Source organism: Dendrobates tinctorius, unplaced genomic scaffold (genome assembly GCF_039654945.1).
Source record: "Dendrobates tinctorius isolate UK_male_01 unplaced genomic scaffold, ASM3965494v1 ptg000231l, whole genome shotgun sequence".
Classification (NCBI taxonomy): Eukaryota; Metazoa; Chordata; class Amphibia; order Anura; family Dendrobatidae; genus Dendrobates; species Dendrobates tinctorius.
Window position 1 is genome coordinate 16,891,885 of NW_027361898.1, and position 13,152 is coordinate 16,905,036.

Sequence of the window (13,152 nt, forward strand, 5' to 3'; positions counted from 1 at the left end):
GCTACATGAAAGAGTGGGTCCTGCCTGGGTGTTGGTGTTAGTGTTGTCTGGTAGCAGCAAGGATAGATAATAGTAGGATGTAAAACCTAACTTTTAATATAATAATATAAAAACAGGGGAACACATTATAACAAACAATACCACAGAGAAAGTGCTCAATGTTACACTAGTGCACATAATAAAATGGCTTGTTCTCACCCCTTCGATGTCCTGGAGTAGGCCATGCTGTTGATAGGGAAACTGGGGGAGGTATAAATATGCTATGCAAGCTGCCCTATCATGCCTTGTACAGGTCTCCTGTCCTCACAAGGACAGTCCCCAAGTCAAACCTTATTGACAATGGCGAGGCAGCGACTTCTTGGGCCAGATGTGTAAAGCAGAATCCAGATGAATTTTTCAACTAAACTCTTTGGCCCCAAGAGGCCTAATGTATAAATACACATACAAACACACACGTATATATATATATATATATATTAGACCTCTTGGGGCCAAAGAGTTTAGTTGAAAAATACATCTGGATTCTGCTTTACAGACCCTAGCTTAAAGTGAATATCAATCTCTGGTCTGAAGCTGAGTCTTCAGGGTCGGGTATCAGGGACCTCGGTGGGTCTGCCATGTGAGGAGGCTCCTGGGCCATAGTTTGGCCCTCCTGTTCTGGCAGTTCTATCTGAGACTCATACTCTAATCTCTGGGGATGAGTCTGAGCTGCAGCCTGACCCTGGGTCACAGCTGCTACATACATGCATTCCTGTGCATTGGTACATTTTCCCTCCTCGCACAGGATCTCAGGTGGGTCACTTGCTTCCACCTTCTCTATAGCATTTAGTTGCAAGGGAGGGACTTAGTGGGACACCATCCTCCGCAAGTCTGTGCCTAGCAACACATTGGTGGTGATAGCCTCTGATACTCACACTTCCCTCAGTCCTTTCTCCGCTCCCCAGTCCAGGTACACACAGGCCAAGGGGCAGGGCTGACCCCTCCAACCCCAGTTATAGACATAGTCTTTCGTGGTATGATATCTGCAGGGTTTACCATTTCTGGATGCTCCAGAGTTACCTCTTCTCCAGTGTCTGAGACCAATGGTAACTTTTTTGCCAGCAGTAACAGATTGACAGTTCTCATTGGTCCTCACATCAGAGTCGGCCTCAAAGAGGACAGAAGGTGGGGGCTCAGAAGACATTGTGGTTTTAGTTGGGTGTTTCTACCTATCAGTGCAGACTGCGCTAACATGACCCACTTTGCTGCAGAGAAGCATCAGCGTGTATCGCCTAAAGAATGTCTAGTCCCCGGGACTCCATAGGAGGTGGGCTTGGACAGCACTGGTGATCAGCTGCCAGAGGGAGAAGGGTCCCTGTTTGGCTTACCTCCCTTCCATCCCGATGGCTTCTGCACCTCAGGCATCCTGTAAGCCACAAACCAGTCCACAATCTTTGCAGCCTGATCCGCAGTTTGTGGTTCTCGATCACACACATAGCTGTCCATTGATCCATGTTGTAGGTTCCGGAACTTCCTCTGATACGCTTCAGGGGTTAGGTTGTATTTCCTGATCAGGGCCTCTTTTATTGCCTCATAGTTCCCATCTAGCTCTGGTGGGAGGCCAGCAAAAACTTCCAAGGTTTTGCCTCTCAACCCTGGAGTTAAATACTGCACCCACTGCTCACGGGGTAGATCGTATTGCCTGCAGGTTTTTTTAAACTCCTGAAGAAGAGTATCTAAGTCCGTATCCTTCTCCATCACAGGAAAGTTTTACAAACGTGGTCTCCTTGGATTTATGCCCTGGGAGGGGGTTAGCTGAGGACTGTTACCCCTTTCTATTTGAGCCATCTGAAGCTTGAAAGCTCTCTCTGATCGGCATTCTGTAGCCTCTCTCTCAGCCTGTCGGTACTGTAGAATAAGCTGCAGGTGTAGATTGGGATCTCTTGTTCCCAGCTGTTGTAAGGCCATTTGTAAAGTAAAGTCTATAGGCTCCTCAGAACTGCCATTAATGGTGTCGTGATCCAGTCCACGGTTTGTTTTCAGCTGTCTTCTCTCTGGACTGGTCATGCAGGGGTTAATCCCCTCTGCCTCGTTTTGGAGCTGGCTGTGCTATTTCAGTCCTCTGCAGCCTGTGGGCCAGTGTCAGCTATAGTTCATGCTTCCAGGCTAGAGCTGCTGACCCGTATATCCTAGTGATCCTTCTGCCTCCGACTTCCTGTATTTGTGTATGACTCGGCTTGATCTCTGGACTCCATCTCTTGTTTCCTGTCTCTGATACCACACTCCACGACTGGCTTTAATTCTGGCTTGTACTCCGACTACATCTTACTTCTCACATTTTGGATACATCGTTCTCGGTAGGCTCTTACTTTTTGGCTTCTCTCTGACTACGTGCATTGCTGTGACCTCTGGTACTTCATCTTTTTATTTGTTGCTGACTGCGGCCTGCCTGACCACTCTTTCGTTACCTGTGGCACCTGTGCTGCTCCTCTGTGATACTACACTATGTGTGTGTGCAACCTCTTTTCCCTCACCAGCACCCCCTTGTGGAGGTTGCGCTGTACTGCACTGCAGCAGCACCTTAGAACTGGCACCTCCAAAAGGTATCTCCGATGCAAGAACTGGCATTGCTGGGCCGCTCCGAGGTGGACTTTTCTCTTTGGCCAGGTGCTTCAGTATTTTGCTCTATGTCCTGCTTGACCAAGGCGCGCATCAGCAGTTCCTTGGATTTGTTGGCTGTCTCTGTTCCTCTCTGCTCACAGAGGGCGATCAGTGCCTCCTTGCTCTGCTTCTTGTTCAGGGCTGCCATATCAATGAACAGTCTTTTGCAAAATAAAAGATAGAAAAGAAAAACGGGGGAGGGGAACTGTTTGCAAATATGTCTAAATAAGCACTTAGTTAAACCTTGTAGAACTGGTGCACTCCTCGCAAGGATACCAATTCTTTAGTACAAGGAATAATTGCTTAAACCATGCACTAATAGAAATAAATTCTATCCCACCACTGCCACCAATTTGTCATGTACCCGCTTCTCAGCACATGGTTTGGGGGTTGCGTCTGCAAGGGTTAATCTATCTCCTTTCACTCAATCCAGCATTCAATCTCTGTTCTAGGTTGCAATGAGAGGATAAATCACACCCCGACAGACCACGCACCCCGCTTCACACACGTTGCCACCGCTCTCTGGACATATGGGCGATGAGTACCGGAAATACTACTACTGTCTGCCAATCACCAGGATCACACACTCTAAGGTTTTGGGTTCTTTTAGAGTATACAAGGTTCAAACTTATTAAAGTTTTAAGCTTTAATAGAAAAGGTACAGTGCTTACAATAAAATGATATAAAAATATGGAAATAAAAAGTGACATACAAATATGCAAAACAGTTATAAAATAAAAGGGAGAAACTTACAGAAATATCTAAACTTTTCAGTCTGTTATTTTGTTTCCTGTGGGAGGAAATATGAAAATAGATCACATCAGCTTGGCTGCCGTTAATCTGTGAAAAACTTTCCTTGTGGAGGGCCCAATTTATAGGCTTAGCCTGGAGATCAGATCTCTAGACCAGCCTTTCATGCTAATATTCTAATTCCTGGTTTGTGACTGGATCATGGCTACTTTACCAATGAATATATTATTTTTCTAAATGCTCGTTGTTTTAACCTTTCTTTCCCATAGTAAATAGAAAGTTTCAGGCTGCAACTAGGTCCCATTTGGTGTCTTCTTTCAAAGACGTCAGAGGTATGAAATGGTCCTAATTCTGAGCATTGTCAGGAAGGTGTGGCACCCCAGGAGTCCGGTTGCCACAGTGGCATTGCCTCCATCACAAGGGGTGATGTCATGCCTGGAAGCAAGGAGGGTTTCCCTAGCCAGATAACATCAGCATACAACACCTTTCCTGGCTCCAGACCAAAAGGGGGAGCTCAAAACCTGGTTTCAGGAAAGCTTCCTTATTAGTTCTGGTCTGGAGGCGGGGTTAGCCAGTCTGTGAGAGTCTGAACAAGAGACAGGAGCTGTGAGGAGCTCATCCCAAGAGCAGAGTGAAGAGAGAGGAAAATGGAAGTTTAGGAAAGCCTGGGGATTGGAGCTGTGACCAAGCTCACCCCAGGTGAGCACTTGACACCAGATGCCGGAGTCCATGGCTGCACGGGTACAACAGTCCCAACAGCCAAATCCAGTAGGCAGGAGACTGAATGCCTCCTGGTCCCATCACACACCTGAAGGCACAGCAGCATACCAGAGCCGGAGCCACCACGAAGGAGTGACACCTGTAAAAGGCTCAAGCTGCATGCCATACAGGTAAGACTAAAGAACAGTAAGGAACAGAAGACTGAGAATAGTCAGCAAGGACCTCAGTGAACAGTGCAGTAAGGAGGCCTCCAACACCATCTGGTAACATGGATCCCAAATTGCTTCCTGGCTGCCTGGATCTCCATTACCATCTGTAATCAGTGCCCTGGACTGCACCACAAACCGTGAGTAAAAGTGTGAAGACTGCACCCTGCTGTGTCCTCAGAGTTATTTACTGCACCATCCTCGCTGCACTACAACCATCACTCTGCACTACAACCATCACCACGATCTTTAGCATCATAAGTGCCATGGGACTTAGCTCTACCTGTGGAGAGAGGTACCAACTTTGCTGCTTCACCATCAGCCCCAGCGGTCTGTTGGTGATCCCTTGCCAAATACCACAGGTGGCGTCACAAACTATATCTTGCAAACTTTATTCCCCTTTTATCATCAATTTTCATTGGACACCCAGGTCCACGGACCGGGTCACTGCTGCCATGACATATCCACTCAAGAACCGGCCTGGGACCGAGTATCCCCATGGCCCTGACGGGTGCTCAAAAGGCACCCTAGGGTCCGAGACCCTGCGACCAGAAAAGCTACCTTTGCTCAAGATACCATATGACCTTTGTGAAGAGCTGCAGCCTAAGAACAGATGCAAATTTACTGCCGGTCATACATTGCATACAAATACATATTTTTCACTACACTAAAATCTGAATTAAAAAATGTGGATTTCTCTGGAATAAGACATCCGATTGCTGATATCACGGTATCATTTTATTCAACTTACTTTAACCTACATGCTCACAAAGATGTCTTAGGATAGCTGATCCTACTGACAGATTCCCTTTCAAACCTTTTAAGGCCTGGTTGTTAACCACTTCACAACATGCACCATACTAGTACAGCGCATGTCGTGTTCCTCCCTGTGATGTGGGCTCCGGTGGGGAGCCCACATCTTTCCCGGCACGTCAGCTGTTTTGAACAGCTGACATTTGCCCCTAACAGACGCAGGTGGAATCGCGATCCTGACAATTTCCTGAGAGTCTCATTTAATGTGATCGCGCCGGAAGCGAATCACTAATCCCGCCCATCGTGACCTTGTCGATGATGGGTTGGCATGACAAAGAGAGGTCTCCAGCAGACCTCTTATGGTTGTCATTGCAAGATTGCTATGAGCGCCACTCAGTGATCGGCACTCATAGCAAGTGATCATTTCTGCTACAAACAGGCGATCTGATCATTGCCTGTGTGTAGCAGAGGCAATCGGGTTATCGCACCTTCTATTCTCTCATGGAGACTATTGAAGCATGCAAAAAGTAAAAAAAAAATTTTTTTAAAAATATAAAAAAATATAAAACTGCAAACCACCCCCCCATTCAAAATAAAACGATGAAAAAAATAAAACATACACATATTTGGTTTCAACGCGTTCAGAATCACTCGATCTATCAAGCATTAAAAAGCATCTTAAATTGTGGGGAGAGAGAGGTCCAGTTACCCCGGTATGCCACCGTTGCTAAATTGTTCACCGTCAGTAACAATGCAATAGAGGCACTAGAACCCTTGCTTCCATCTGACAAGGTGGAAGAGAATGGCTCTGAAGGGCAACAGGAGGATTGGTGTTAGCAGCTACACGTAGGCACTGACTCCACCCCTGCACACCAAAAGCATGGGGCTTACTGGGTGGCTCGAGAATTTGAACGGGTCTTCAGCAAGCATCCTCTAGATTTTGGGCAGGCAAAAGGGGTTCAACATCATATCCCCACCGGAGATCATTCACCCATTAAAGAGAGACACCGGCCTGTAGCCCCAGCACACTACCAATGTGCCAAGAGTATGTTACGAGAGATGAAGGAGGCTGGGGTAATCAGAGATAGTTATAGCCCCTGGGTAGCTCCATTAGTCCTCGTTAAGGAGAAAGACGGTACTATGAGAATGTGTGTAGACTACAGGCGGATTAACAGCATTACACATAAAGACGCGTACCCATTGCCTAGAATTGAGGAATCACTAGCTGCACTGAGAACTGCTAACTATTTCTCCACCTTAGATCTCTCCAGTGGGTATTGGCAGGTTCCTGTGGCAGAGGCAGACAAAGAGAAGACAGCGTTTACAACACCAATGGGCCTCTGTGAGTTTAACTATATGCCGTTCAGGCTCAGCAATGCACCAGGAATATTTCAGCGGTTAATGGAATGCTGCCTTGGACATAAAAACTTTGAAACCGTTCTGCTGTACCTGGACGACATCATCGTCTTCTCCAAAACCTGCGAAGACCATTTGAAGCACCTAGCCGAGGTTACTTTAAGATTTACCTTAGTCTATACTCTGATTTCACACAGTTACCACATCAAAAAAACAGCAAAGCACACAATGCAGAAAAAGTTTTTCTTCAGTATTTTTTATAGCCATAATCCAATTAGAAAAAATACTGTAGAGCGCAGAAACAGAATACTACATATTCACCAAGATCATCCACCAATGACTGTGGCCTATACAAGGTCCTCATCGAAGCTTAGGTCCGAACTCCCACAAAACGGGATTCAGATGTAGGCGTCAACAAGGCCATAGACAATAGTGGTGCTGACAGAGCGAATGTGCACTCTGACATGCATCATTTTTGGGTGTCTACACCTATTGGAGGCACACAGTCTACTATGTATGAATGTCCACCTTCAGAAGGTGTATATGCCTGAAAATGATGCATGTTTGCTCTGTGTCATGACCCGGACCGGGTTTTGAGTTTTGTCTTTACATGTTCCCGGTCTGGACATTTCAGGGATTAACTTTTCTCAGCCTCAGTCTGGTTTCAGGTTTGCTATTTAACTCCAAGGCATCCTGCAGGTGGTGTCAGCTATAGTTCTGCCTTTGGCGTGTGTATCTGACTCCTGATTTGTCCTGCTGTGATCCCTGACTTGCACCGTGTCTGTTTATTCCCTCTGTCTGTCCTGACTTAGTGTTTCCCTGTTAGTTTGTTGACTCCCTGGTTTTGACTTGGCTTGCATTTGGACCTGCTTCTGTCTTTGTCTTATCCGCTTACGACCATTGCTGATCCCCTGGCTTGTTTCTGACCACGTGTTCTGCTGTGACCTCTGATAATTTTGCTCCTGACTGTTTATGACTCGGCTCGTCTGACCACACTTTCGCCACCTGATGGAGCTTGTGCTGCTGCTCAGTTTTGCTGCGCTGTGTGTGTGCAACCTCTCTTCCCTCACCAGCACCTCCTGGTGGAGGTGGTGCTATACTGCACTGCAGTAGCATGACAGTCTGCACCCTTATATATACACACCTACAATTATCCTGCATAATGTGGCCGTAAAGCAAAAACGAACAAGACACTCAAAAAAAATGTTTTTTTTGAGTATCTGCACCATTATAGTCTATGACACCATATGACTGAATCCCGTTTTGCAGGGGGGTTGGAAGCAAGCCCCGACGGGGCCACTGAGGCAGACTAAACACAATGTGAAAGCACCCTTAGGCTGTAGACAAACTAGCAATTTAAAAATAAGTCTGATTTTGATGCAGGAGAGTTGGGCAAGTGTTGTGCAATTGTCATGCGAGTGTCATGTGTTTTTTATGTGAGTACAATCCGAATTTTCACGCCTAGCATCTGATTTACATCAGAATGCAGTGCTATTGCTATCAGAGTGCAAGGCGATTTTAACATGAGCTTTTACATAGAGGAATGTTCTAAGTCATTTACACATCATTTTAATACGAAATATTCTTCAAAACATATATACTGGAGTGACTGACCAACGATTGGTCGGTCACCAAACAGCAAAACAAACAAGAGTACACCAGGAACACCATTACAATGGTGGGCCTTGTGATAGGGAATTGGGAAATGGACACCTCCTGCACTCTCCTAAGGATGTGCCCTGATCTCCTTGATGTCTCTATACAGGTTTTTTCAACCTGTCGCCGAGCAGGATACCTAAGCCCTCGCTTGCCCTGCACCTATCCCTAAGTAGGGAATTGGCAAGTGAGGACACTGGTCCCACCCAGGGCTGCCACTAGGAATTTCAGGGTCTCATACTGGTAAAATTTTCTGGGCCCCCTTGAGACTCCACCCAGGCTCCACCCCTCGAACTGCCCACTGTCCCTCCGCTCTCTCTTGGAAAAACTCGACTTCTCACCAATCACACATTAACAGTTCCCATCTCCAGATCACACACATAGCCAGCAGCTCTTGTTTTGGCCAAAAGATTTTTTAAATCTGCCACCACGACAAGGTAGACTCTTTTGGCCAGGCCCTACACTACTCTAACCTATTAAACATTTGTTAAAATATCAAGTACAATTTAGGTATATTTTTTATTTATTTTTCAATTATTAAAATGACCAATAATATCACATCCAAAGGGACAAATACCACCGCACCATGCCCAGACCACATATTACCACCACATGGTGACTGAATAATACAATACTGATCATTAATAAAAAAAAACATAATACTATCACCATAAGTGCCATTATACACAGGAGATCTGTACTTAGTATGCAGTGTCTGTGTACAGGTAATACAGTGATCACCAGTGACATTATGCACAGGACCACTGTATATAGTGCCAGTGTACAGGTAATACAGTGATCACTAGTGACATTGTACACAGGAACTCTGCATATAGTGTATAATGACAGTGCACAGGTAATACATTGATCACTGGTGACATTGTACACAGGCACTCTGTACATAGTGTAATAGTGTATAGTGTCAGTGTACAGGTAACACACTGACTTACCAGGGCTCATTTCTGCAGGAAATAACACAGTTATCTAGAGCTCCACCTGCAGAAGACATTACTTATTTTTTTCCCAGCTTCTACACTACACCAGATGAAGAAAAAAAGGTGACATAGTGTTGCACAGCTCAGGACCTCCCCCACTTAAAACAGTATCCTCAAAAAATTAAAATAAATACATCACTGCAGTAATAATATCCCTTAATTAGCCCCTATGGTAATAATATCCCCCATCCTAGCCCCCGTGTGTCTCATTCCTGCCTCCAGCCATATGTTCTCTCATCATGCCCTCATGAGTATCCATTCTGCCCCCATATGATCTCCCGATCCTGCCCCATCTGTCTACATCGTATCTATCCTGCTCCATGATTCTGCCCCCTGTCTCGCATTTTGCCCCCTCCTGTGTCTCACATTCTGCCCCCTCCTGTGTCTCACTGTCACATTCTGCCCCCTCCAGTGTCTCACATTCTGCCCCCATGTCTCACATTCTCTGCCCCATGTCTCACAATCTCTACCCCCCGTGTCTCACATTCTGCCCCCATGTCTCATTGTCACATTCTGCCCCCATGTCTCAGATTCTGCCCCCGTGTCTCACATTCTGCCACCGTGTCTCACATTCTGCCCCCTCCTGTGTCTCACTGTCACATTCTGCCCCTCCTGTGTCTCACATTCTGCCCCCATGTCTCACATTCTCTGCCCCCCGTGTCTCACATTCTCTGCCCCCCGTGTCTCACATTCTGTCCCCATGTCTCAGATTCTGCCCCGTGTCTCAGATTCTGCCACCATGTCTCACATTCTGCCCCCTCCTGTGTCTCACTGTCACATTCTGCCCCCTCCTGTGTTTCACATTCTGCCCCGTGTCCTTTCTGCCCCCTCCTGTGTCTTACTGTCACATTCTGCCCCCACGTCTCACATTTTGCCCCTCCTGTGTCTCACTGTCACATTATGCCCCTGTGTCCATTCTGCCCCCTCCTGTGCCTCACTGTCACATTCTGCCCCCGTGTCTCACATTCTGCCCCCTCCTGTGTCTCACTGTCACATTCTGACCCCGTGTCTCACATTCTACCCCTGTGTCTCACATTCTCTGCCCCTGGTGTCTTACATACTGTCCCCGTGTCTCACATTCTGCCCCCGTGTCTCACATTCTGCCCGCGGCTTGGCACTTTCAATAAAAATAAAATAATAATAAAAAAAAAAACAACATTCTCCTTACCTTGCCGCGCTCCTGCGGCAAAGCTCCCTCCACGCAGATGCTGGTGACGTGCGCGCTGCAGCTGACGTCAGCTGCCAGCCTCCGATTGGCTGGCGGCTGTTAACTATTGATGTGCGGGCCCGGGCCCGCACGTCAATAGAGTTGAACTGCCGCTAGGACCCAGTTTAGCCTGCTGGTAGGGCCCGGTGTGCAGATGAGACGGGGCCTGATGCAGGCCCCCTCTGCCCACCGTGCCCCATATGCCAGTCGGGGCAGTAATGCCCTGATGGCGGCTCTGGTCCCACCACTGCACTAATACAACACAAAGGGAAGGTATGACAAACAAGGTACAGGAAAACAACACTTAGCTCTCTGCTGCAAAGCACTGCACAGCAGGAATGAAACACCAGATACACCGGATTCAGCTGAAGCACCACAGCTCCCAGCAAGCTCCTTCCTCCAGCAAGATTGCTGTAGCATGAACTCTAACACAGACGGTCAGCTGATGCATCAGGTGACCTTTTAAGGGATGGTGGGAGTGGTCATCACCCGCACCAGCAAATTCAGCAGCAATGTAATTACACCAGCGGCCACCGGGGGGAAAAACAGACATTAACCCCTGATGGCCTGAAAGGATAAAAGTTTATATGTGAGAATCCAGATTTGCCACAGATCCAAAAATGGATCGTGACAGTACCCCTCCCTCAATGAGGGGCCTCTGGACCCTCAACACCGGACCTCACCTGAAAACAACAGTACCCCTCCCTCAATGAGGGGTCTCTGGACCCTCAACACCGGACCTCACGTGAAAACAACCTACAGTGAGGATGCCTTGATCCACCAGAGTTCACCTTGGCAGTCACCTGACTCTCAGGTTTATGGCAAACATGGACTGATGGAAGTGATAATAATGTATTCTCCGGAGGTGCCACAAATCTTCAGAGCGCCGACCTGGGGCATGAGTTGTGTACGGGCATTACTGGGGGTAGCTCCAGCCGGTAAGTCCCCGGGCTGAGAATGGCCGGCACCTGATATGGCCCGATCACCCAAGAACTCCAGGCCCCAGCAGCACACTTCCACTGGATGTTTTTGGTGAACACCCATACATACTCATTCACACGCACACGTTTGCCACAAGATGGTGAACTCTTTACAGAACCGACAACAGAGGTGTCCCCCTGTGTCATCACACTCACACCTCCACAATGCTCAAAAGGAACCACCACCCTCCTCTGACCCCTCCTCTTAAGAGGACTATGACACTCAGTGTTAGCTTGTGAGGGTTGAGACTTGCCCCTACTCGCTGGCAGCACCTCTGCTGCCCCTACTGGAGAAGAAGGGGATGGTTGTAGAAAGACAGCAGAGACAGTAGCCCCCGGGCAGCAGCCCTCACATGACTGATCACAGCTGACTACTTCCCTGGACCGCCAATCTATGACCGGGTTGTGTCTTTTCAACCAAGGGAGGCCTAAAACGATGGGTGATGGCATTCCCCCCAAGACATAGCAAGACAGGGACTCCGAATGATGAGTACCCATACGCAGATTTATAATATCCATGACTTTGGTCAACCTCCCCTGGCTAAGTGGGACAGAGTCAATGGCCTGGATGCTTAGGGGTTTTGCTACACCTTGAGCTCATCGGTGAGATTCGGCAGCAGTTGGGCAAAGGCCTGCATTTGGGCCATGTCTCACCAGAAAAAAATGAAGTATGGTCGGTGTTAATGTCACGGAGTGACTAACCAGTGCGACACGACCCAACGATTGGTCGGTCACCAAACAGCAAAAAACAAGGGAACACAATTACAACAGTGGGCCCTGTGATAGGGAATGGGGAAATGGACACCTCCTGCACTCTCCTAAGGATCTGCCCTGATCTCCCTGATGTCACTATACAGGTTTTTTCAACTTGTCACCGAGCAGGATACCTAAGCCCTCACTTGTCTTGCACCTATACCTAAGTAGGGAATTGGCAAGTGAGGACACTGTTCCCACCACTGCACTAATACAACACAAAGGGAAGGCATGACAGACAAGGTAAAGGAAAACAATACTTAGCTCTCTGCTGCAAAGCATTGAACAGCAGGAATGAAACAGCAGATACACCAGACTCAGCTGAAGCACCACTGCACCCAGCAAGCTCCTTGCTCCATCAAGGCCACAGTAGCATAAACTCAAGTAACCTTTAAAAGGATGGTAATTACACCAGAGGCCACCGGGGGGGGACAGACATTAACCCCTGATGGCCTGAAAAGAAAAGAGTTTATATGTGAGAATCCAGATCTGCCACAGATCCAAAAATGATTCGTGACAATATATATGTCAGTGACACACACATATACAGTATATATGTATATATATATATATATATATATATATATATATATACACAGTACAGACCAAAAGTTTGGACACACCTTGTCATTCAAAGAGTTTTCTTTATTTTCATGACTATGAAAAATGTAGATTCACTCTGAAGGCATCAAAACTATGAATTAACACATGTGGAATTATATAATTAATAAAAAGTGTGAAACAACTGAAAATATGTCTTACATTCTAGGTTCTTAAAAGTAGCCTCCTTTTGCTTTGATTACTGCTTTGCACACTCTTGGCATTCTCTTGATGAGCTTCAAGAAGTAGTCACCGGAAATGGTCTTCCAACAGTCTTGAAGGAGTTCCCAGAGATGCTTAGCACTTGTTGGCCCTTTTGCCTTCACTCTGTGGTCCAGCTCACCCCAAACTATCTCGATTGGGTTCAGATCTGGTGACTGTGGAGGCCAGGTCATCTGGCGTAGCACCCCATCACTCTCCTTCTTGGTCAAATAGCCCTTACACAGCCTGGAGGTGTGTTTGGGGTCATTGTCCTGTTGAAAAATAAATGATGGTCCAACTAAACCAAACCGGATGGAATAGCATGCTGCTGCAAG